Source organism: Helianthus annuus, chromosome 7, assembly GCF_002127325.2.
Source record: "Helianthus annuus cultivar XRQ/B chromosome 7, HanXRQr2.0-SUNRISE, whole genome shotgun sequence".
Taxonomy (NCBI): domain Eukaryota; kingdom Viridiplantae; phylum Streptophyta; class Magnoliopsida; order Asterales; family Asteraceae; genus Helianthus; species Helianthus annuus.
In genome coordinates, this window is record NC_035439.2 from 148,307,754 (window position 1) to 148,332,335 (window position 24,582).

The following is a 24,582-nucleotide window of genomic DNA, read 5'->3' on the forward strand; positions in this document are numbered from 1 at the left end:
AATAAAACGTTGTAAAATATCGGTGTGTATTGATGCATACTATACTGATATGAAATGCAATCGAGAAATCGATAATTTTGGGCTTTATGTGTTATAACTTGTTTAATGATTTGTATAAGTTGTTAAATGCTAATTATTCATAATAACTTATCATCAGATGGCAAATAACGATAACGAACCAGTAAATGAAGTTAATCAATCGGAGCAACACCCAGAAGATCAATATATGACCAAACAAGATATTGAAAATATGGTTGCCCAAGGAATAGCCAACACAATTCCAATGTTCGTTGCTGCTATGAAAAATCCAAACGATCCGCAACATATCATACCTAGCAAACATACTATCGAAGATAATTTCAGTAATAGTATAAACGGGGGCAATGATCATATAAATCATGACAATGAATCTCAGCACACGCAGCGCCCTAAGAAACGAAAGGCTGCAACGCCTGGTTGCACTTTCAAAGAATTTCTTGCTTGTAAACCCGCTGAATTTGCAGGCAACGAAGGAGCAACTGCAACACTGCGATGGTTAGAGAAAACCGAAGCAGTAATTGCAATAAGTAAATGTGCTGACGAAGATCAAGTCATGTATGCCTCAAATCTGTTTAAGGAAGGAGCACTAGAATGGTGGAACACAGTGCTGCAAGCAAAAGGAAGACGAGTGGCATATGCTATGACTTGGGAAGAATTTAAAAATCTTGTCGAAAGAAAATTTTGTCCTGAGTATGAGAAGGAACAAATGGCAAATAAGTTCCTAAATCATCGAATGACCGGAGTAGATTGTCGTGGTTATACTTCTACATTCTTCGAATATGCGAGAGTGGTACCTAACCTGGCTTCGCCAGAACCAGTATTCATTTCTCGATATATTTAGGGATTAATTAGTGAAATTCGCAATATCGTTAAAGCTGCGAGACCTCGCACTATTGACGATGCCGTCCAATTAGCTAATACCTTAACTGACGAACTAATACGCACACGAGAGGAAGATAGGAAGAAGGAATTAGCTCAGAAAATTACCCAAGGATTCAGGATGGGTAATAGTAGTAATTTCAAGAAAAGGGGAACAGGGCAATCTTCAATTGTGCCAATCTGCAAAATTTGCAAAAAGAGACATTTTGGAAAGTGTAATAGAGTTTGCAATTTTTGCAAAACAACCGGACATCGGGAAGAAAACTGCAGAAAGAAATCCATAATTTGTTACAATTGTGGAGAAGCTGGACATATCAAACCAGAGTGTCCTAAGTTAATCAACCCAGCAGACAACAAACCCAAGGCAGCTGAAGGAACTACTAAGAAGAATGTTAGAGCATTTCAGCTGACTACTCAAGAAGCAGAACTCATTCCGGATGTGATCGCCGATACGTTTTTAGTCCACAACGTCTATGCAAAAGTATTATTTGACTCTGGTGCAAACCAAAGTTTTATAAATACTTCATTTTGTCAAGCTCTTAAGTTACCATTAACTACAGTTAGGCAGATCTTTACAGTCGAAATTGCAGATGGAAATTCCATAGAAATTAATCAGGTTTTGCAAAAAGTAGAAATAGAACTTTCAGGTCATAAGTTTGTTGCAAACCTATTGCCTATGAAATTAGCTGAGTTTGATGTTGTGTTAGGAATGGATTGGTTAATAGCCAACCATGCTCAAATCATATGTGATAGAAATTCTATAGAAATTCAAGCACCTAATGGAGAAGTAATTAAGATTGCAGGAGATAAACCTCGGAAACCATTGAAGTTCATATCAGTAATGAAAGTTGCTAATTATGAACGAAACCAAGGAATAGTATATATGATTTCCGTAATCATTTGTGCTAAAGGTAAAGAACTCAAAGAAATTCCTGTAGTCTCAGAATACCCAGATGTATTTCCAGAAGATTTACCTGGATTGCCACCAGAGAGAGAGGTAGAATTTAGGATTCATCTAATTCCAGGAACTACACCGATAGCCAAGGCACCTTATCGATTAGCTCCTACCGAAATGCTAGAATTGAAAAAGCAATTAGATGAATTACTAAGCAAAGGATTTATACAACCTAGTTCATCCCCTTGGGGTGCACCAGTGTTGTTTGTGAAAAAGAAAGATGGATCAATGAGAATGTGTATTGATTATAGAGAATTGAATAAGGTCACAATTAAGAATCGATACCCATTACCTAGGATTGATGATCTTTTTGATCAATTACAAGGAGCTAGGTATTTCTCTAAGATAGATTTAAGATCCGGATATCATCAGTTGAAAGTTCAAGAAGAAGACATACCTAAAACTGCTTTTAGAACTAGGTATGGTCATTATGAGTTTACAGTCATGCCCTTCGGATTAACCAATGCCCCAGCTGCATTCATGGACATGATGAACAGAATCTGTAAACCATATTTGGATAAATTTGTGATCGTGTTTATTGACGATATACTTATTTATTCCAAAAGTCAAGCCGAGCATTGTCAGCATTTACATGCACTCTTAACTTTGTTAAGAAAAGAAAAGCTGTACGCTAAATTCTCAAAGTGTGAATTTTGGTTACAAGAAGTACAATTCTTAGGCCACCTGGTGAATCACGAAGGTATTCACGTAGATCCTGCTAAGATCGAAGCCATTACTAACTGGAAGATTCCACAAACTGCAATGGAAATTAGAAGTTTTATAGGTTTAGCCGGTTATTATAGACGGTTTATTAAGGATTTTTCCAAGATAGCCGTACCATTAACTAAGCTAACCTGTAAAGCCACTAAGTTTGAATGGGGACCAAAGCAAGAAGAAGCCTTTAGAATTTTAAAACAGAAACTAACCAATGCGCCAATCTTAGCCTTACCAGAAGGAACAGAAGATTTTGAAGTATACTGTGATGCTTCAAAATTAGGATACGAATGTGTGTTGATGCAACGCAAGAAGGTAATTGGGTATGCCTCTAGACAATTGAAAAAGCACGAAGAAAACTATACGACTCATGATTTAGAACTAGGAGCCATAGTTTTTGCCCTTAAGATTTGGAGACATTATCTGTATGGAAGTAAGTTTACTGTTTATACAGACCACAAGAGTTTAAGGTATATATTCGGACAAAAAGAATTAAACATGAGGCAAAGAAGATGGATGGAAGTCCTAAGTGATTACGACTGTGATATTCAATATCACGAAGGAAAAGCCAACATAGTAGCAGATGCCTTAAGTCGTAAGTTCCATGAAAAGCAAAAGCGAGTTCGTGCTCTTAGAATAAACCTACAAGTAGATTTACGGGAACAAGTGAAAGAAATCCAGAAAACGGCAATCAAGGACGATGCCGAAGGAATGAAAGGTTACCTAAAAGAATTAGAACAAGGAAATGATGGAATTTGGAAATTTCACCAAAGCAGAATTTGGGTACCTAAACAAGGAAATTTAAGATCGAAAATCTTAGAAGAAGCTCATAAATCTAGGTATACTGTACACCCAGGAAACAATAAGATGTACCAAGATTTAAGGCAAAATTTCTGGTGGATAGGAATGAAAAAGGACATAGCTGAATATGTATCTAAGTGTTTAACTTGTTCACAAGTTAAAGCGGAACACCAGAAACCCTCAGGTCTATTGCAACAATTAGAAATGCCGGTATGGAAATGGGAACTCATAACAATGGACTTTGTTACTAAGTTGCCTAAAACCAGAAAAGGTAATGATGCAATTTGGGTAATCGTGGACCGATTAACCAAATCAGCTCATTTTCTACCAATAAAAGAAACCTTTAGCATGGAAAGATTAGCCAAGCTATATGTGGATGAAATAGTATCCTTACATGGAGTCCCGCTCTCCATTGTATCGGATAGAGATAGTCGTTTCACTTCCCGATTTTGGACAAGTTTCCAAGAATCAATGGGAACCCGACTCAATCTAAGTACCGCATATCATCCACATACAGACGGACAAAGTGAAAGGACAATCCAAACTCTGGAAGACATGCTTCGAGCATGTGTAATTGACTTTGGAGGTAATTGGGATAACCATTTACCATTAATTGAATTCTTCTATAACAATAGTTATCATTCAAGTATTGAAGCCGCTCCATTCGAGGCACTGTATGGACGCAAGTGCAGAACACCCGTATGTTGGGCAGAAATAGGAGAAAGTCAATTATCAGGTCCAGAAATCGTACAAGAAACCACAGACAAGATAACTCAGATCAAGGAAAGACTGAAAACCGCTAGAGATCGCCAGAAGAGTTATGCAGACAATCGTCGCAAACCGCTTGAATTCCAAATAGGAGACAAGGTACTTTTAAAAGTATCTCCTTGGAAAGGTGTTGTAAGATTCGGTAAGAAAGGGAAACTGAGTCCCCGATATGTTGGACCATTTCCAGTGATTCAACGAATCGGACCAGTTGCTTATCGCTTACAACTACCAGAAGAACTAGCTGGAGTACATGATGTATTTCATGTATCCAATCTAAAGAAATGTTTATCAGACGAATCCCTGGTAGTACCTCTTCAAGATATAGAGGTGAACGAAAAATTAAAATTTATAGAGAAACCACTACAGATCGAAGATAGAAAAGTCAAGTTTCTCAAACACAAACGACTGGTATTGGTCAAAGTCAAATGGAATTCAAAAAGAGGACCAGAATACACTTGGGAGCTGGAATCAGAAATGAAGCGCAAGTATCCTCATCTATTCCAGTGAATCTCGAGGACGAGATTTTTCCTAAGGTGGGGAGGATGTAACAACTCTCATTAAAATTAATAATTAGAATGGTAATTAGCTATTAAGAAAACCCTAATTGAGACACCCAAGTAATTCTGCACTAACCCTAAAATTTCCAGAACAATCAGAATCAGGATCAGGGCCCCTAAAACTCAGGGGGGGGGGGGGAAACCCTAGTAACGATTATCCTCATAACTAATTGTAAAATTCGAAAATTTAAAAACTGTTGACACAGCAAGCCTACATGCACGAAGGGCTACTCTATGAAAGTAGGGTGATCACTCGCGTAGCGCGACGCCTATAGGGGTACCCCCTCGCGCTACGCGACGGTGTCAAATTTCGGGTATAAATAGAGGGGGTTGGGACTTGAATTCTGCTGAAGATTCGACGTTAAAATTCGAATTATACACCGAGTTATAATAGAAATCGTTCACACACACACTAATATCGAATCGCTGCCGCAGAACAGGGTAATTACTCGATCGCTATTACGATTCAGTTTCCGGGATCAATATACCCAAAGAATGTCTAAGTGCTGCCCACATTGGGCTATGCTTTGTCGTTTGTCGGTAATCCGATAAATGAGTTGAAGCATTGTACTTTGTCGTTGTCGATAATTCGATAATGAGTTGAAGTACTATACTTTGTCGTTTGTCATTTTGATAAATGAGTTGAAGTATTGCACTTGGTCATTCATTGCGAATATTTGATCTCGGGAAATTATCGTAACTGCTGTATTGATCACTAACTCTGTTTTGTGTGCATTATTGTGAAATTAGGTTAACAGGGATAAAATCATATTCTGTCAATACTAAATCTGCAAAGTGAGTCATTCTCTTTTTATCAACTGTTTTACAGTACTCCAAATCATTTTCCAAAAGTTATAATTACAGTGATTAAGTTTATGTAATCACCAAATTACAGCCGGTATGTGGGGTATTGTGCACAGTATTGTTATCATTGTTTCCTTCACATTAGGTGGGCGAGCCTAATTGTGACATACGTCACTCATTGGGACAGCCAATGGTGATATGACCACAGTCACAGAGCTGGTCTGTGACAAATACCTATTCTTGAAATGTTGGTTGATAATAAACATATGTAAAAACTCTTAATACTGTGAATTATAACAAATGTGTCATTTTCAGTAAAATGAATGATTCACTCAGTATTTCCCCGCTGACAAAATCTTTTTCAAACATGTTTCAGGTGATCTGCTGTAAATCAGGAAAAGTGCTGAGGAGCATTTCAAGCTTAAAATAGTGGCTCGATATAAAATAAATAAAGATGTTTTAAAATAAGAATTTATCACTAAACTTATGTATTGTAAATTATCGGGGTTTTATCCCGAATTGTGAAATAAAAATAATCGGGAAAAATTTAGCTTTACAACGATCCTGATGTTCAAAATTTTCCGCTGCTAAAACTCAATTAAATAATATCACGGGGTTTCTGTCCCGCGGCTCCGGAAACGGGTCAAACCGGGTCGGGGGCCGTGACAAGCGTCCACAATAAGTTTCGCAAGCTTGGATGACAATAAATCTGTTGAACAATATCTTATTTTATTTTGATCCGCCTGTGGATCCGTTTCAACTATTTGTGATATTTGATATTACACTTTATTGAAGTTGAAATGAATCTATCTTTGCTTCCGCTGTGCATATATTTATATTGTGTTGTTTGTCTATGATGATGCCAACTACGTCACTATACTCCCCACCGGGCCCACCGGTGACACGTGGAAATTAGGGGTGTGACAGGTTGGTATCAGAGCCAACTCTGAGTGAATTAAACGCTAGCCTTTTTGTGTTTAATCTCAGTTACACAATTGCACATTCCTCGATTCTCGAGTCTAGACAAAGAACTTAGGAAATATCCAAAATTTGTTTTATTTTCTAACTTTGTCTTATATATATTTTGTTGTGTCACTTGTTTGATTTTTGACAGGTTCACAAAATGCTGCCACGTATGAGAGGATGAGGAAGGGGACAAGGAGCATACGCAACCTCACACGACCATGAAGCCGGACCTTCGCATAGGCGAACACCTTCAGGATCCCATAACGAAGATGCTCGAAACCTTTGGAGGTCTTTTGCTGAACCTGCCAGGCACTCAGCTTCACTGAGTACCTCACCTTCTATCCCACACTCCTTTGGGCCTCATTCAGAAAATGAGCCCCACAACTCCCATCAATCCTACATACCTCTCCAAAACCACCAATCACCTTTTGATTACCCAGCACCTGTCTTTCAGGGCCTGTTCAACCCTAATGATTATTTGGGAGAACCAATGGGTTATAACCCACTTGGACCTGAAGACCACTTTCCGGGTGGCAACGAGATGGATATCTATGAGGATACCGATCCTTCCATGCCACCGTCCGGAACACCGAACCACCCCATCGAGATTTCAGATGGGTCACCGTTTCTGGGATCACCTTACAATGGTCCCGACAGTTTTGAGGAGAGATTCAAGCAGCATGACTGGGTGTTTACCCCTAGTTACCATAACTCTCCCCTGCACCAGTCGCATCACAGCTCTCCCTTGCACTCCCAGCAGCAGCCACAGCAGCAGCAGAATCCCTCTGAGGATTCCTGGCGTAACGTGGTCACTCCGCCGCCGCCACCACCTCCGGTTTTGCCTCCTCCGCCTCCGAGGCGAAGAGGAAGGAACGCACGGATGTCTACACGAGGGGGAATACACATCGGCACCCCTCCACATTCAGGTAGCAGCCGATACTCGCCACTTCACGAAGAGCCAGTATCTTCGCATCCCGTCTCAGAGGTAACATCTGCGCCAATCGCGCCACCACCACCACAGGATTTTGGGAACCCAATCCCCGCTTATACTAGCGCGGCAGCATATAATCCATTCGAGCCGACTTTTCCCCCAGGTTATGACTATACAGGGGATCCCTACTGGGTAGCTGCGAACTACAACTCTCTCCCTCCAGAAGGTCCTTTTGGAGGTACCTGGGCTACGGGGCAATCGACTTATGGATACCCCTCGCATGGATACCAGCAGCCGCAGCCTCCTCAACCACCGCAGTATCCACTACCACCGCCGGCACCGATGATGTCGCCGCCACAAGTTCAAGAAATCCTTCAAGGGATAAATGATGTGCGACGCGAGATGCGGCATGAGTTGCGGGAAGAGCGTCGGCATAATCGTGGGATGTTTAAGAAGATGGTGGATTTGATCAAGGGAAAAAGCAAGAAGGACTACTAAATCCTTTGTTTGCTAGTTATTTAATCATGTCCCTGCGAGGACATTTATTTCCGTACTCTGCCCCTACGTGGGTATGTTTTTCCTTTCTGTTCTACCCCTGCGTGGGTATGTTGTTTCTGTTTGACCCCTGCGTGGGTTTGTTTGTTAGTTTAGCCCCTGCGTGGGTATGTTATTTGAGTAAAAGTCCCGTTTAGGGCAAACTTTTGTTAGTTAATTCTATATTTTTCATTTTTAAATTATATGCATGAATATAATATATACGAATAAATGGAAAATAGCAATTATTATTTTAATTTACCATTTTAATAACAAGAATCTTAAAAAAGGTAAAACCTAGCTTGAATGTCATATTAAAGACCTGGCCAATATGGTAGAATCTGTTTAAAAAGATTCAAATCTCTGTTAACATCTGTAAACATGTTAGCATTCTTGGCTAGTGTGATCTGTAAAATCACACATGTCACCCTTTTAATAAATTATCCAAAATCCATATTCTATATATATATTTGATTGTGACGTAATGCCTACGGGTTATAATTAATGTCATATAAAACAAAAAGACAGCCGTGGTTTATAGACCCCCTGCCAAGAAAAGGATTGATTGTTTTAATTATTAAAATTTTAATCCTATAGAATCTAAAATCAAATTTAGAAATTTGTCCAAGAGACTAGGCCTATTGTGCCAATATATATTTCAATCTCAGGTGAAATAGCTAATAAAAGTCCTGAATGAAATTAATTAACAAATTAACTAATATGGCTCTTATTTACCATGGTTAATAAATCGTCAAGAACGATAACACTGTTTAGGCTTCTAAATAGACCTTGTCCTTACTTTTATGTAGCACCTAAAGCCAGATGGCTAAGTCTGAAGAAGTAAACAGTCATTCGGGGGAAGGCCCAGATAACACTAGAATACATATAACTGGTGCGGAGCTACAAGCATTAGTAGAAAATGCTGTTGCCAAAGCCATTGAAAGGCAATACAGTGAACCAAGTAGGACCCGAAGTAGGGCCCGGTCCGCGCCACATTCCAAGACCAAGGATCATTCGGAGGCTCATACCAAACCACTCTCTAAGAAGGATGCATCTAAGAAAGATGAGCTCAAGAAGGATGATGAGCGACATTCATCCAACCAAAACAGTATCCCGTCAAAGAAGGTCGAGCATAAGTCAGAACCACGTGATAAGTCATGTACATACAAATACTTCGTCTCATGTAAACCCCGGGACTTTACTGGGGAGAAGGGAGCAGTAGACTGCATGACCTGGTTGGACGAAATGGATACGGGGGTAGATATCAGCGGGTGTGCTGATCGGGATGTAGTGAAGTACGTATCCCAATCGTTCAAAGGGGACGCGCTAGCGTGGTGGAAATCTCTCTTACAAGCTGCCGGAAAGGCCACACTTTACAGTATGTCATGGGATCAGTTCGTAGCCCTTATTAAAGAGAACTTTTGCCCACAACATGAAATTGAAAGGATTGAGTCAGACTTCGTATCTTTGGTGATGAAAAATCTAGACTGCCAGGCATACCTCACCACTTTCAATACTCTATCTCGATTGGTTCCATACTTGGTAACCCCAGAACCGAGGAGGATCGCCCGTTTCATTGGGGGTTTGGCCCCTGAGATTAAAGCAAGTGTTAAGGCATCGAGGCCTACAACGTTCAGATCAGTAGCTGATCTATCTCTCTCCCTCACCCAGGACGTAGTCAGGTTGAGAGCACTTAGGAACTCGGAAGAGAATAAGAGAAAGCGTGAGGACGATACCTCACGGAGATCGGAGAAGAGACACCGAGGAAATAACGACCACAAGAAAGGGTCGGGATTTAGGAAGGATGGGCAACAATCAGGGGATAAGCCCAAATGTAAAACTTGCAAGAAGAATCACTTTGGGAAATGTCGATTGGAGTCGAAATCCCAGTCTCGCACAATATCGTGTGGAATCTGCAAATCCACAGATCATAAGACCTTGGAATGTAAGAAGCTGAAGGATGCAACATGTTATGGTTGCAATGAGAAGGGGCACATTAAGTCTAATTGCCCAAAGAACACCAAGAAAACCGAAGAAGGGAAAAAGACCAACGCAAGGGTCTTCAGGATGGACGCTAAGGAAGCTGTTCAAGATGTTCAAGATGACAACGTGATTACAGGTACTTTTCTTGTAAATGATGTTTTTGCTAGAGTATCGTTTGACTCTGGAGCAGATAAGTCTTTCGTAGATAATAAATTCTGTGAGTTGTTAAAATTACCTGTAAAAGCCTTAAATGTGAAGTATGAGGTGGAATTAGCTGACGGAACCATAGAAACCGCCTCAACTGTTTTAGATGGATGTGTTATATCCATTAGGAATCACTCTTTTCCATTATCCTTACTTCCCTTTAAGCTAGCCGGTTTTGACGTAGTGATAGGTATGGATTGGTTGTCACATAACCAAGCCCAGATTGTGTGCAACAGAAAGCAAGTGGTAGTTAAAACTCCGTCTGGTGAGTCACTCACTATCCAAGGAGATACCCAGCACGGATTGCCTGAGCAAGTGTCCATGCTCAAGGCATCCAAATGTCTGCAGAAGGGCTGTATCATTTATATGGCGCAAGTTACTGTCGATGAGCCAAAGCCAAAGATTGAAGATATCCCTGTCATTTCGGAATACCCTGAAGTGTTTCCGGAAGAACTACCTGGTTTACCACTAGATAGGCAAGTGGAGTTTCGAATTGACATCATTCCGGGTGCGGCGCCAGTAGCGAGAGCTCCATATAGGTTGGCACCAACGGAGATGAAGGAGTTAAGGACGCAGCTAGATGATCTGTTAGCTAAGGGTTTTATTAGACCTAGCTCGTCTCCTTGGGGAGCGCCGATTTTGTTTGTCAAAAAGAAGGATGGATCGATGCGTCTGTGCATCGATTACCGCGAGCTTAATAAAGTCACCATCAAGAATAGATATCCATTGCCTAGGATCGACGATCTGTTCGATCAGTTACAAGGGGCAAGCTACTTTTCAAAGATCGACTTGAGGTCGGGCTATCACCAGTTGAAGGTCAAGGATGAAGATGTTCACAAGACAGCGTTTAGGACTCGTTATGGGCATTACGAGTTCCTAGTGATGCCTTTTGGGCTCACTAACGCACCAGCCGCATTCATGGATCTCATGAATCGCGTTTGCAAGCCTTATCTGGATAAATTCGTCATCGTCTTTATTGACGACATCCTTATCTACTCAAAGAACCAGGCTGACCACGAGAAACACCTTCGTTGTATTCTCAAACTTCTACATCATGAGAAACTCTATGCCAAATTTTCAAAGTGCGAATTTTGGCTTCGAGAGGTCCAATTCCTTGGACATGTGGTAAGTGAGCGTGGTATCCAAGTAGATCCCGCTAAGGTAGAAGCAGTTATGAATTGGCAAGAGCCAAAGACACCTACCGAGATTCGTAGTTTTCTAGGATTAGCAGGATACTATAGACGATTCATCGAAAACTTTTCAAGGATTGCTGCGCCCCTAACTTCGTTGACACGTAAGAAGATCAAGTTTGATTGGGGCCCTAAGCAGCAGGAATCCTTTGACATTCTGAAGAAGAAGTTGAGCAATGCACCAGTGTTGACATTGCCCGATGGTATAGAAGAATTCGTGGTGTATTGCGATGCGTCACACACTGGCATGGGCTGTGTACTCATGCAAAGAGGCAAGGTCATTGCCTACGCTTCACGACAACTAAAGGTGCACGAGAAAAACTACACCACCCACGATTTGGAACTGGGTGTCGTTGTATTTGCATTGAAACTTTGGAGACACTACTTGTATGGGACAAAGTGTGTGATCTATTCGGATCACAAGAGCCTTCAACATTTGTTCAATCAGAAGGAATTGAACATGCGGCAAAGACGATGGATGGAAACTTTAAATGACTACGACTGTGAGATAAGATACCATCCAGGCAAGGCAAATGTAGTTGCTGACGCCTTAAGCAGAAAAGAAAGAGTGAAGCCGATAAGAATCAATGCTAAGCGCATAGAAATAAGGAATAGTTTGAACGAAAGGGTGTTAGCTGCACAGAAGGAAGCTGTGTTGGAAGCTAACTATCCTGAAGAAAAACTAGGAGTAACTGAGGAGCAGTTATCCTATGACAAGGATGGAATGCTAAGACTGAATGGGCGAATATGGGTTCCTGTCTATGGAGGACTTCGAGATATTATCCTCCAGGAAGCCCACAGCTCCAAATATTCCGTTCATCCTGGTGCTGATAAGATGTACCAGGATCTAAAGGCAAACTACTGGTGGATTGGTTTGAAGAAGTCCGTAGCTGAGTATGTAGCTAAATGTCTGACTTGTGCGCAAGTCAAAGCTGAGCACCAGAAGCCGTCAGGTTTGCTTCAACAACCTGAAATTCCCACGTGGAAGTGGGAAATGGTGACAATGGATTTTATCACCAAATTGCCCAAGACAAGGAAGGGAAACGATACTATATGGGTTATAGTAGACAGGCTAACCAAGTCAGCACATTTTCTTCCCATTAAGGAAACTTACAGCTCTGACATGTTAGCTCAGTTATATGTGGATAAGATTGTAGCGCTGCATGGTATACCTGTATCTATTATCTCTGATAGAGATACTAGATATACGTCACATTTTTGGAAGAGTTTCCAACAATCTTTGGGTACGCGCTTAAACTTCAGTACGGCTTACCATCCGCAGACTGATGGTCAAAGCGAGCGTACTATTCAAACTTTGGAAGACATGCTACGTGCATGTGCGATCGACTTGGGTGGTAGTTGGGATAAGAACCTACCACTGATCGAATTCTCCTACAACAATAGCTACCATACCAGCATAAAGGTTGCGCCTTTTGAGGCCTTATACGGTAGAAAGTGTAGATCGCCTATTTGTTGGGCGGAAGTTGGAGATGTCCAACTAACAGGACCAGAGATTATTTTTGAGACGACAGACAAGATTGTCCAAATTCGCGATCGTTTGAAAGCTGCCAGGGATAGGCAGAAAAGTTATGCGGATCCAAAACGTAAGCCTTTTCACTTCGAAGTAGGTGACAAAGTACTGCTTAAGGTATCACCCTGGAAAGGAGTGATGCGATTTGGTAAGAAAGGTAAGCTGAGCCCGAGATACATAGGACCTTTTGAGGTTATCGAACGTGTCGGATCAGTTGCCTATAAGCTAAACCTACCTGAGGAACTTAGTAGTATACATAATGTGTTCCACATCTGTAATCTAAAGAAGTGTTTCGCTGACGAATCACTGGTCATACCGCATACAGATATACACATAGATGAAAGCTTGAAGTTTGTGGAAAAACCATTGTCGATTGAGGATCGACAGGTTAAGAAGCTCCGAAGAAAGTACATACCTATTGTTAAGGTCAAATGGGATGCCCGTAGAGGTCCCGAATACACATGGGAGGTAGAATCCACGATGAAAGAAAAATACCCTCATTTGTTCCAGTAAATCTCGAGGTCGAGATTTCTTTTAAGGGGGTGAGGATGTAACACCTCGGAAATTTACGTCCAATAATGCAATGACACGTGTCATAGGCTTTGGATATGTGAAAACATACTTTAGAGGGACTAAAGTTGACAAACAGTGAAACCATGGGAATATAAGGGTCCAAAGTGTCAACCTACAATAACCCTACATGGTGTTTATAACCCTAAACGGATGAATCATGGATCATACGAAGCGGAAAATATAAGAAAGTGAGGAATTACAAACTACAGGGACTAAAAGTGTCAACATGTTGAATTTATACTTCTGAGTGACCTTTTGGCAAACCCGAAGCTTTGTAATGCAAAAATATACTCACTAGATTATGTGGTAAAAATTTCATGAAGTTTCGCTATCGTATGAGAAAGTTATGATCAAAACCGTACATGAAGGGCTAAATGCGTCAACGTCGAATTTCATGACTTTTCGGGTGAGCGCAAAGTTAACCGAGGACTTTACCATGTTGGTAAATGTCCCAAGGTCCTTAAAAATCAAGTTTGAAGGTCTAATGAGCAAGATAGAAGGCCAAAACCTCGTAACCAAGGACCAGGAACCAAAACGCAAAGTTTAAAAGGATTTTTGGTGGATCAGAAGGTCCAGGCGACCCGCCTGGAGCCCCTTACGCGGGGCGCGTGGTCTGCCCAGCGACAGAAACATAAGGACAGCTGCCAGTTTGATCAAATTTCGAGTTGGTTACAGCTTTTATCACCTCCCAACCTCACCAATCGAATTTCATGCAGCTAGGGACACTTGTATGCATCTCATATCAGTCCTAGGCTCACATGGCAGTCTCTAATCAAGATCAAATCTGCATATAAGGGTCTTGAGTTAGAAACATATGAACACTTGAACTTTCAAAAATTCACAAGAACGATTCTGGAGCTTTCTGGTCGACAAGGCTGCTTCATAGTGATCTCTAAGCTTCATTAGGACTCTTGTAAGTATTCATACCCTTCTCTAATTCGTTCTAGCTTAGATTATTAGCCGAAAGTCAATCCGTCGTAACTCTAGTTTGACTTTTTGATTAAACAAAAATGGCCCAGTCATTTCTCAAATTGAAAGTACCTACAAGTTGGTATTTATGTGGGAAACAAACCCTCAAAAGGGTATTTTCTGATTCCCACTCTAAGCATGATTATTGTCGAGTCAAAGTTGTTCTTAAAAGTCAACAGAACGTATTTTTGCAAAATCTAGCATAAATAGTAATGTAGGTTACATGCAGTCAGTTTGATCATCAAAATAACTTTGTAATGAATGTAAGAACATGTTTTATCATGATCAACTCGACAATTTTTAGTATAAACCCGGATTGGAACCGAAAGTCTTACAAAATGACTTTTTCTTTGACTCTCGATTCGGATCCGTGCATGCATGTTTGAGATCTGCCTTAGAGCTTAATTTGGACCATTTTTATATATTACAACTCGCTGAGATTTTACAACTTGGTTCAACACTTATCCGATTCATATGCATGTTACCGGTTATGCTTAAATATGACTATTTTGCCCTTTTTGATATAAAACGCGATTTTTGAAAAAGTGAGAGAGAAGAAATGTTTGTTACTGATTTATAAACTTGCACCAAAAATTTGATATCAGTTTGAGGTCCAGATTTAGAGTTATGCCCAATATCGTAATTTAAAAGCCTTATGTTACTTAAACGGCGTAATTAGTATATAACCTATTTAAACCCACTTTTTGATACCAAACTTTTTACCAACTGATGTTATATAATATTTTGGGATTTTTAAAGGTTTTTATTTAATTTTTGGCTGATCGTATCATAGGTCTCTAAGTTTAATTCGGTAAATACCGAATTTACCCTTTTAAGCCATAAAATGAGTTTTATAAATCTTTTTGACCCCAAACCTTTTTCTACTGATTTTATTTGTTAAATAAATTATTTTGAGCATTCTGGAAATATAAAAATATCAGCTTTCTTTTGAAAACCCGGAAACGGCTCTAAATCGCCTATTTTAGCGTTTTTAACGCCTAGTATGCACTATAACCATATTATACATATAAGTTTGACACCTACTGATATTCTTAGTATACTTTTATAAAATAACAGTAAGTATAAGTTTGTGAACTCAGGTTTCCAGTCTTGACATTTTTAGCCCTTGTGAAATTACCAAAATACCCCTAAGGTGCATAGTTTGATTTTAAATGATAAGTTTCATATATGGGTCATACCCTACTGTTATAATATGTTAAATTAAGTATTTTTACTGCAAGAATCAGACCTACAACTCAGATTACGAATTTAACTCTTTTATAATCTTTTAAATGACCAAAATGCCCTTATAAGGCATAAGTTGAGTTTAAATTCATTCGGGGCATAATAGAACATAACTTGCTGATATTAAGACATATTTAAGGCATATTATCTCAGGGAACTTGCATATGACTCTTATGGTTACCCATAACGCTCTTTTAGCGTTCGGTTCGGTTTATGTAACTAGTTTGCATAAATTGACCGAAACGGGTCAAACATTATCATTTTTGTCTCAAAATCCAGAATGTATTTAGCATACCCATATTATACAAGTATTCAAACTTGTCGGGTCTAAATCACGTTCTATCCGGTCTTCGCTTAATCGTGCGTTTGAACCGTATCGTCCTTAAAACTAACCGGTCTAAGCTTAGGCTTAAATAAAGATCCGTTAGGAATCTAATAGGTTATTATAAACCTTTGTTCCAGAATAGAAGAACCAGTAAAAGCTACCTTCACTTGCTAGTTGTGATTTATACTTACCAAGGTAAATACTTTTAACTTATTTTCCCTATACGGGCTTGGGTTACGGTATATAGAATACCGCTTGATCGAGCATCAAATCTTACACCTTTGGGTGTTTAATTGAATAATTTGATCGGATCGTTTAAACAGTCTTGTTTACTTAAAGCCTTTGGGGGGTTAATGACCATGTCCCGGATATCCTTGGCATCATCTTTCGAGATGGCCACGACCAGAGCACGAGGTGTAGGCGTACACCTGTCAGTGTATAACTCATTATTGTGGTGTGTCTATTGATCTTTAACCCGGACAAGATCCGGGCTACTGAACGCACAAGTAACATGTAATTCGTTCACAAGATTATAATAAATAATTATCCCAAGTTATAAAAATGTTTGTGCCTTGAGCATTTAAATCAATTTTCAAACTTTTCAAAATGAGTCAGTTAAATTGTATTTACCAGTGTAAACTGACGTATTTTCCCAAAAGGTTAAGTGCAGGTACTACACGAAATAGGCTGGCTGTCTTCTAGAGCGTCCACAATAAGTTTCGCAAGCTTGGATGACAATAAATCTGTTGAACAATATCTTATTTTATTTTGATCCGCCTGTGGATCCGTTTCAACTATTTGTGATATTTGATATTACACTTTATTAAAGTTGAAATGAATCTATCTTTGCTTCCGCTGTGCATATATTTATATTGTGTTGTTTGTCTATGATGATGCCAACTACGTCACTATACTCCCCACCGGGCCCACCGGTGACATGTGGAAATTAGGGGTGTGACACCAACCGAATACGCACTGTGAGTATACTTGACCCCTTTTATCGAATTTTGGGTATAACATACGTTCCTTATAAATCAAACTTATCAAACGAATGATTCAAGTTATTAATCTATCACTTGCGAATAACTGTTTGCATAGATATACGTGATGCTAGTTGCATGTATGCTAGGACTTATACTCGTGACGTCCCACCCAAACTAGTATAGTACTATTGCGCCCGACGGGGTCTAGTTATGCCATCGAAGAGTCGAGCATCGAGGACTTAGCTGGTAGTATCAGTTTTATGAGTATATATGTCGTGTATTACGTTTATGCATATGGAAATTCGCAGCACTTTTAATCTATTATACTATTACATATCAAACCTGTATACTCGCCAATACTTTTGTATTGACAATATTTTAACGTATGTTGCAGGATTAGTCGAAGTCTACATCAAATCAAGCTAGGAAGTCTAGAAACTCACCTAAATTCTAGGTTGACGGATTTGAATTGTTCGAGAGGACAAGAAATCTGTGATAACTTATGTGATTGTATTGTTTGTTAGTATGGGATGACAAATGTAATGAATATTATCGCAATATAGTTGTTATGGATTCTCTTGAGCAATCTGATTTGCCTAGTGCCGCGCCCCAATGATTCCGCCATCGGTTGGGGTGTGACACCTCAGCATACCATGGATTTTTCCTTAATGGCAGATTTAGCCTCTCAATTTATACTCAACTTTTAATATATAAATTATTCGTCCCTCTCCTTCCGCATAGTCGGGATTAGTTGGAGATTCGGGACACGTGTCGTCACATAGTTGGACGAAAAAATTTTGGGTGCTACATTAAGTGAGAGGGTAACATTGGGAAATGATAAAACCTTATATTTGTCTTCCTTTTCATTTCCTTTCATTTTGAAAGGAAAGTTAAAGGGATGATTTTTCTTTCACTTCCTTCCATTAATGAAACCCTGGTACACATATATTTTCGCTTTCTTTCCACTTCCTTTCACACCTTTCATTAGTAAACCCAATAATATAATGTTAGCGAAAAACCAAATCAAAGAAAGATAAAGGCATAAGTACTTCTTCGACATTGATTGCTCTGACTGCTCTTAAGAGATAGTGGTGCACAGTTTTTGAATATGAACTCGTTGTGAATGCGTCGTCTGATTGCGTCAGTAGAAACTCTTAATCAAGCATATTCTAATAGAGGGTACATGCATATTTCTTCAATGGAGGCTCCTCTAGTGTGTCTACAACACACGGTAACTCAAAGTCGCATTTGCATATGATAAATACCAATGTGACTTCATTTTGATGTGTATATGACGCAAGCTACGACGATTAGGAAGAATTTTTGGGATGATTAGGATCTAGTACAGAAGGCCACTCACTACTATATATGCTCAATATCACAGTTGCAAACAGTTCATTCATATGTGGTACCTAGTACGAAATAAAGGAATCAACAAGAAAATGATCCAACATAAAAGAGAATAAAGATGCCTATCGCATGGGAACATCGGATCATCTAAAGCAAACATGTCTTTTAGTGTGAACGATGATACCCTTTCTGATATTACCTTTTTTACTTAAATTATATATATATATATATATATATAGTGGAGGGTTCAAATGAGAAGAAATTATTTGTAAGAAGAAAAAAGAAGAAATTTCAACCAATAGAAATGCTTCATTAGACTTCATTTAATATTTGTACTTAATGTAACTATAAGGGTATATTAGTAAACTTACATACATCATTAATTGGTAGTTTCATCTTTAATAACTAACTATATTAAATTTGTAACTTATTTTTAAGATATATATTTTTCACAAAATATAAAAATAAAAATTCATTTATAGTGTAGGATAAATACGAGGCGTGTAGGATAAATTACGAGTTGTGTAGGATAAATTTCAATATGTGTATGATAAATTTCGAAATGTGTAGGATAACTTTTGATGTGTGTAGGCAAAAATATTTAGTGTGGAGGATTATAGTCTTAATGACTAATTAATTAGTCAAACATAATAATAAATGAGATGAAAAAAAAATATTTAATGTTTTACAATTATACCCTTTTATTCTTTTTCTTCTCAATAAAATTGTCTTCTCAAATGAACCTTCCCCTATATATATATATATATATATATAGGGTGGTAGAGGATCTTGTAAAAAGTGCTCAAAGTGTGAGAAGTGTATTATAACACTATATATAATACTATATAACACCATATAAACACCGTATAACAATATGTAACACCATATAACACTATGTAACGCTATATATCATTATATAACAAATATAACACTATAGGTTGCCTGATAGCATGTCTATGATAGATGTATAGTGTTATATTTGTTATATAATGATATATAGTGTTACATAGTGTTATATGGTATTATATGATGTTACATATTGTTATACGGTGTTTATATGGTGTTATATAGTATTATATATAGTGTTATAATACACTTCTCACACTTTGAGCACTTTTTACACTATCCTTACCCTATATAGGGTTATCTTTAGAACGTTAAATATTGCGAGAACCGTGAGAACAATTGAAAAACCAATTAAAACCTACTTTTTTAATACAAAGCTCGTTGTCATTAAAATACAATATCAAAAAAAGAATTTGCAACATCAAATAATTCATTTCTCTTCTAAAAATCACTCTTATTAGCTTTTTTAAACATGTGTAAATATAACAAATTTACACATGTGTAAATGACAAACTTACATATGTGTAAAGTTTCTTGATTTACGAATTCACGTAAATTTAAATGTGTAAATTTAATTTCTAATATTGTATTCGAATAATAATGATAAGTGTAAAAATAAATTTTGAATTTGAATTGTTTTTTACCAAGTTCTCGTGGTTTTTTCATTCGTTCTCACGGTTCTCGCAATATTTAGCGTTCTCATTTAAACATTCCCCATATATATAGGGTACGGATCCTAAGAGAAGTCCACTCTATTTAAGAAACTTGAGTAGCATTCCGGACCACACATTTTCCAAAGCTTTTCGTAATATACACATATGTATAGTTTAAAATTCACTATATGCATATATGTATATTGTCAAATTTTGAAGTTTACACATATGTATATAGTCAATTTAAAATATACATATGTGTATATTCCGAAAAGCTTGAGAAAATGTGTGGTCTAGAATGCTTCTCAAGTTTCTCAATTGGACTAGTGCTTTTCACATGATCCTAACTCTCTCTCTCTCACTATATATATATATATATATATATATATGGGTTGAGTTCATTTCAGAACTCTAAATAACTACAGAACTTTCAGAACTCCTAATAAACAATCATTTTATATATAAGTTTTTGTATTTAGGATCTTTTTATTTCTTTGATTACATACATGTTAAAAGTAGTTCACATATGTTTAATTGCCAAAATTATATATATTTGTCATAACTAATTACATATATGTAAAAAAACTAGTTTACATATGTGTAATTATAAAATTACATAAATCGTAAAAATACACATAATAAATGATAAAATTATTCTAAACATAAAAATATATAAAAAAAGATTGTTTATTAGGAGTTCTGCGAGTTCTGTAAATATTTATGGTTCTGAAATGATCCTGACCCTATCTAAATGAGGTTCTAGCGTGAACACCAATGTAGTTGTGAACTGAGTGAAAAAATCATGGCCATTGATTTACATCATAAAATCATAAAATATACTAGTGTATTTTCATTATCAAATCCTGACCATTGATTTACACTTGTGTATTGATAATCAAGGGCTATGATTAGTTCACTATCAAGGGGTTTTTCACAAATGAACCTGACCATATATATATATATATATATATATAGGTAGAGGATCCTGTAAAAAAGGCCTAAAGTGTGAGAAAGATAAGAAAGAATCTACACCATTAGATCTTTGATCTAATGGTTGAGATTAATAGGGACCAAATTGTAAAATTTGATTTATTTTTTGGACTGAATTGAAAATTCTAGGGGTAATAAAGTCTTTATATCCATTCAAAAAATGGAAACTGTAAATCAAAATCCCTACAATATCTCTCTCTCTCTCCAGATGATCTTCATCTACGATTTTGATCTCTCTCATAATCAATCTGAAGAAGAAACACGACAGCGGCCAATCGGAAGATCAAACACGACAGCGGCAGCGGCGACGGTGGTGGTGGTGGTGCGAGCGGCAGTGGCGGAGGTGGTGGTGCGAGCGACAGCGGCGGTGGTGCTGGTGCGAGTGGCAGCGGCAGTGGCTCGGTGTTCATGATCGTCATCATCGTGTTGAAAACAACGGTTTTCGACGGATTTGTTGTGTTTTTTTCGTGAAGTTTGGGTGCAAACTGTGGATTGTTCGTCGATTGAGCGGTAAATATCGTCGAGCAAAGTGGAGGAGAAGGTAAGATTGTTTTTGAATCTTGTGGAAGCTGAAGCAGAAGCATCCATGGTGGTTTTGAATTGTGTGGAGACGAACAGAAATGAAATCACATTTTGAATCAGAAGGTATATGAATGAATGGTGTTTTTTTTTCTTTTCTGAATAGTGTTATTTTGTTTCTGAATGGTGTTATTTTGTTTCTGAATGATGTTATTTTCTTTTTCTGAATGGTGTTATATTTATTTACTGAATGGTGTTATATTCTTGTACTGAATGGTGTTATTTTGTTTACTGAATGATGTTATTTTTTGTTTGCTGGATGGTTTTTTTTTTGTTTCTGAATGGTGTTATTTTGTTTCTAAATGGTGTTATTTTTGTTTCTGAATGGTGTTATTTTGTTTCTGAATGGTGTTATTTTTTGTTTACTGAATGGTGTTATATCTTGTACTGAATGGTGTTCTTTTGTGTACTGAATGGTGTTATATTTTTGTTTACTGAATGGTGTTATATTATTTTCATAAAAACACCATGAATTGAACTATGAATTTTTTAAAACATCATGTCATGAACATGGCTCTGATTCTGTGAATGATGCAAAAAAAATTAAAATGAATGATGTTATGGACGGTTATATTCCTTAAATCAAGGATTTTCTCTCTCCAAATCCTTAAATCAAGGATTACTATATTTGAATTTGTTAATGCATTTACAATCTTACCCTTTTCAATTAATTTAGATCTAATGGTTGAGATTTTTTCTTACCTTTCTCACACTTTTGGTCTTTTTTACAATAACTCCACCCTATATATATATATATATATAGGATGAGGAGGGTTATCTTGAGAACAATAAATATTGCGAGAACCGTGAGAACGGATGAAAAAACCAATCAAAACAAAAAAAAATTAATACAAACATCATTGTAATTAAAATACAACATCAAAAAAAGAATTTACAATATCAAATAGTTCATTTCTCCTCTCAAAATCACTTTTATTAATTTTTTTACACATTCGTAAATATAACAAGTTTACACATGTGTAAATGACAAACTTAAACAAGTGTAAATTTTCTTTATTTATGAATTCACGTAAATTTTAATGTGTGAATTTAATTTCTAAAATTGTATTCGAATAACAATGATAAGCAAAAAAAAAAAATCGATTTTGAATTGTTTTTACCAAGTTCTCGTGTTTTATTTCATTCGTTTTACGGTTCTTATAATATTTATCGTTTTCACTTAAAACTTCTCTTATGTAGGATTAGATTCACTTGTGAACCTCCCCCTTATTTTTTAATTAAATGAACAAATCTAGACCACTTATCCTGTTGATCTTTTCATTTTACTTTTTTATACAAAATGGTATTATATGAAGTAAAAAAATATTATTTCCTGTTTTTTGAATTTTAAATAAACTACCCCATAATTTTTAAATGGCCATAACTTTTCCATACATTTATAACTTTTTAAAACAATTACATCATAAAAATGAGCATTTTATTCTCTTTAATTGAGTATGGGCTTGCTATAGTTTTTTTTTTTTTTTAATTTAAAAAATTAAAGGTGTCAATGGTGTATAATGACTGTTTGTATTTTATACACATGTGTATAATTGTTATTCATTGAGCAATTTGTGTTTTATACACGTGCATAATGATTGTTTGTTGTTCGCTGAACAATTTGGGTTTTATACACATGTTTATAGTGATTGTTTGTTTTTTATAAACATGTAATTGTTGTTAGTTAAGTAATTGGTGTTTATACACATGTGTATAGTGATTGTTCGCTGAACATTCAGTTCGTTACAACCCTATTCCCAACCCCTTCCCTATTACTCGTCGGCCAACCCTCCATCACCTGGATATTCTGGTCAACAACCTAATTTCATCACCAGTTTTGGGGTCAAAATACAACAATGAGTGATGAAATTAGGGTTGTTTTCATTTTAACAATTGATTCAGAAAGGGTAAGACTTGATGAACTCGAAGAGAAATTGCGAGGCTGTAGATTATCGAAGTCCAGGCGAAATGTGGTCTATGGACAGAGTGTTTAATTTTTCACACGATGCTCAGATATTGCTTCAGAGTTGTGGTGGGTATGAACGGTCGGTGTGCCATAAAGAATACATGCTTGCAGTATCAAAACTATCACAAGCATCGAAAATCAAAAACAAAACTGTATGCATAAATTGGTTGATATATAAAACTGTGAATGGAAACAAAACATCTTGGCAGACAAAAACCATATAGAACATTCATTAGCTTTTCTAGAATACGACACTTCAACGTTTCCCACCGCCACCTCCAAGCTTAGGTCCCTTACCTGTTTTCTCAACATTTCCAGCCTTTCCTTGCGTCTTTTGTTTAGATGCTACCTCGGTTTTCTTTGCCTTCGTCTCATCCTTAGTTTTCTTGATTCTCTCCTTGATTTCACTGCAATTGAGACGTTAAGCAATCTTTAATCATGATAAATGAAAAGATTTAACAACTGACCGTTGACGTAATTTTAAAAATTTTAAAACTATCATACCAAAGAGCTGCCTCCCTAGAAGCATCATGGATTTCAGGTTTCTCGCTTCGTTTCTTCTGAATTACTTCCAAAGTAGCTCCGACGATAGCCCTAGAGTAAGGCTTCTTAGTGGCACGACACCTCGTCTTCACTGCTTCTTAAGCAAGGTCCTGTTACGTTTCAAACAAAAACAGTGATATTGTAAAAATGTGGTTATGCAGATATACTAAATGTAACAAAAAGACTGTCGAAATGAGTTTTCCGCACCTTCTTGTGTTGTTTTCTGTACATGGCAATCCATGTAAGCTTTGAAGGCTTTAATATATTATTAGAGTATCTCTTGCATTTGGAGTTTGCAAATAAGAAGACCTAAATTACAACACGCACGTTTTATGCAATATTGAATGCTTTTGTGCATTTCATAACTTATAAATATTTCTTTGAGTAAATTACGTTTTTGGCCCCTGTGGTTATATCACTTTTACTATATGTGCCTCCATGGTCTCCATAACTAACTATTTTGGCCCCTAAGTCTAACCAAACCCCAAACTCTGGTTAATTAATTCTCACATGACAGGCACATGATGTCTAAAATGGTAATTTCCTCTCCCCCATCATCTTCTCCAAGAAAACCCCCAAATCTGCCATTCAGAAGATTATATCTCACAACAGGGGATCATGCTTGCACTTTGTCACAACCGGATCAACAAAACGGTTGTCTGAATGGTAAAACAAACGTAATTTACTCTTAATATTATGGCTCT

General features: G+C 37.4%; 1 pseudogene; it reads right to left on the reverse strand.

Annotated features, from left to right (window-relative positions):
• Positions 1 to 23,591: 23,591 nt before the first annotated feature.
• On the reverse strand, positions 23,592 to 24,318 carry LOC110867253 (annotated as a pseudogene).
• Positions 24,319 to 24,582: the final 264 nt, after the last annotated feature.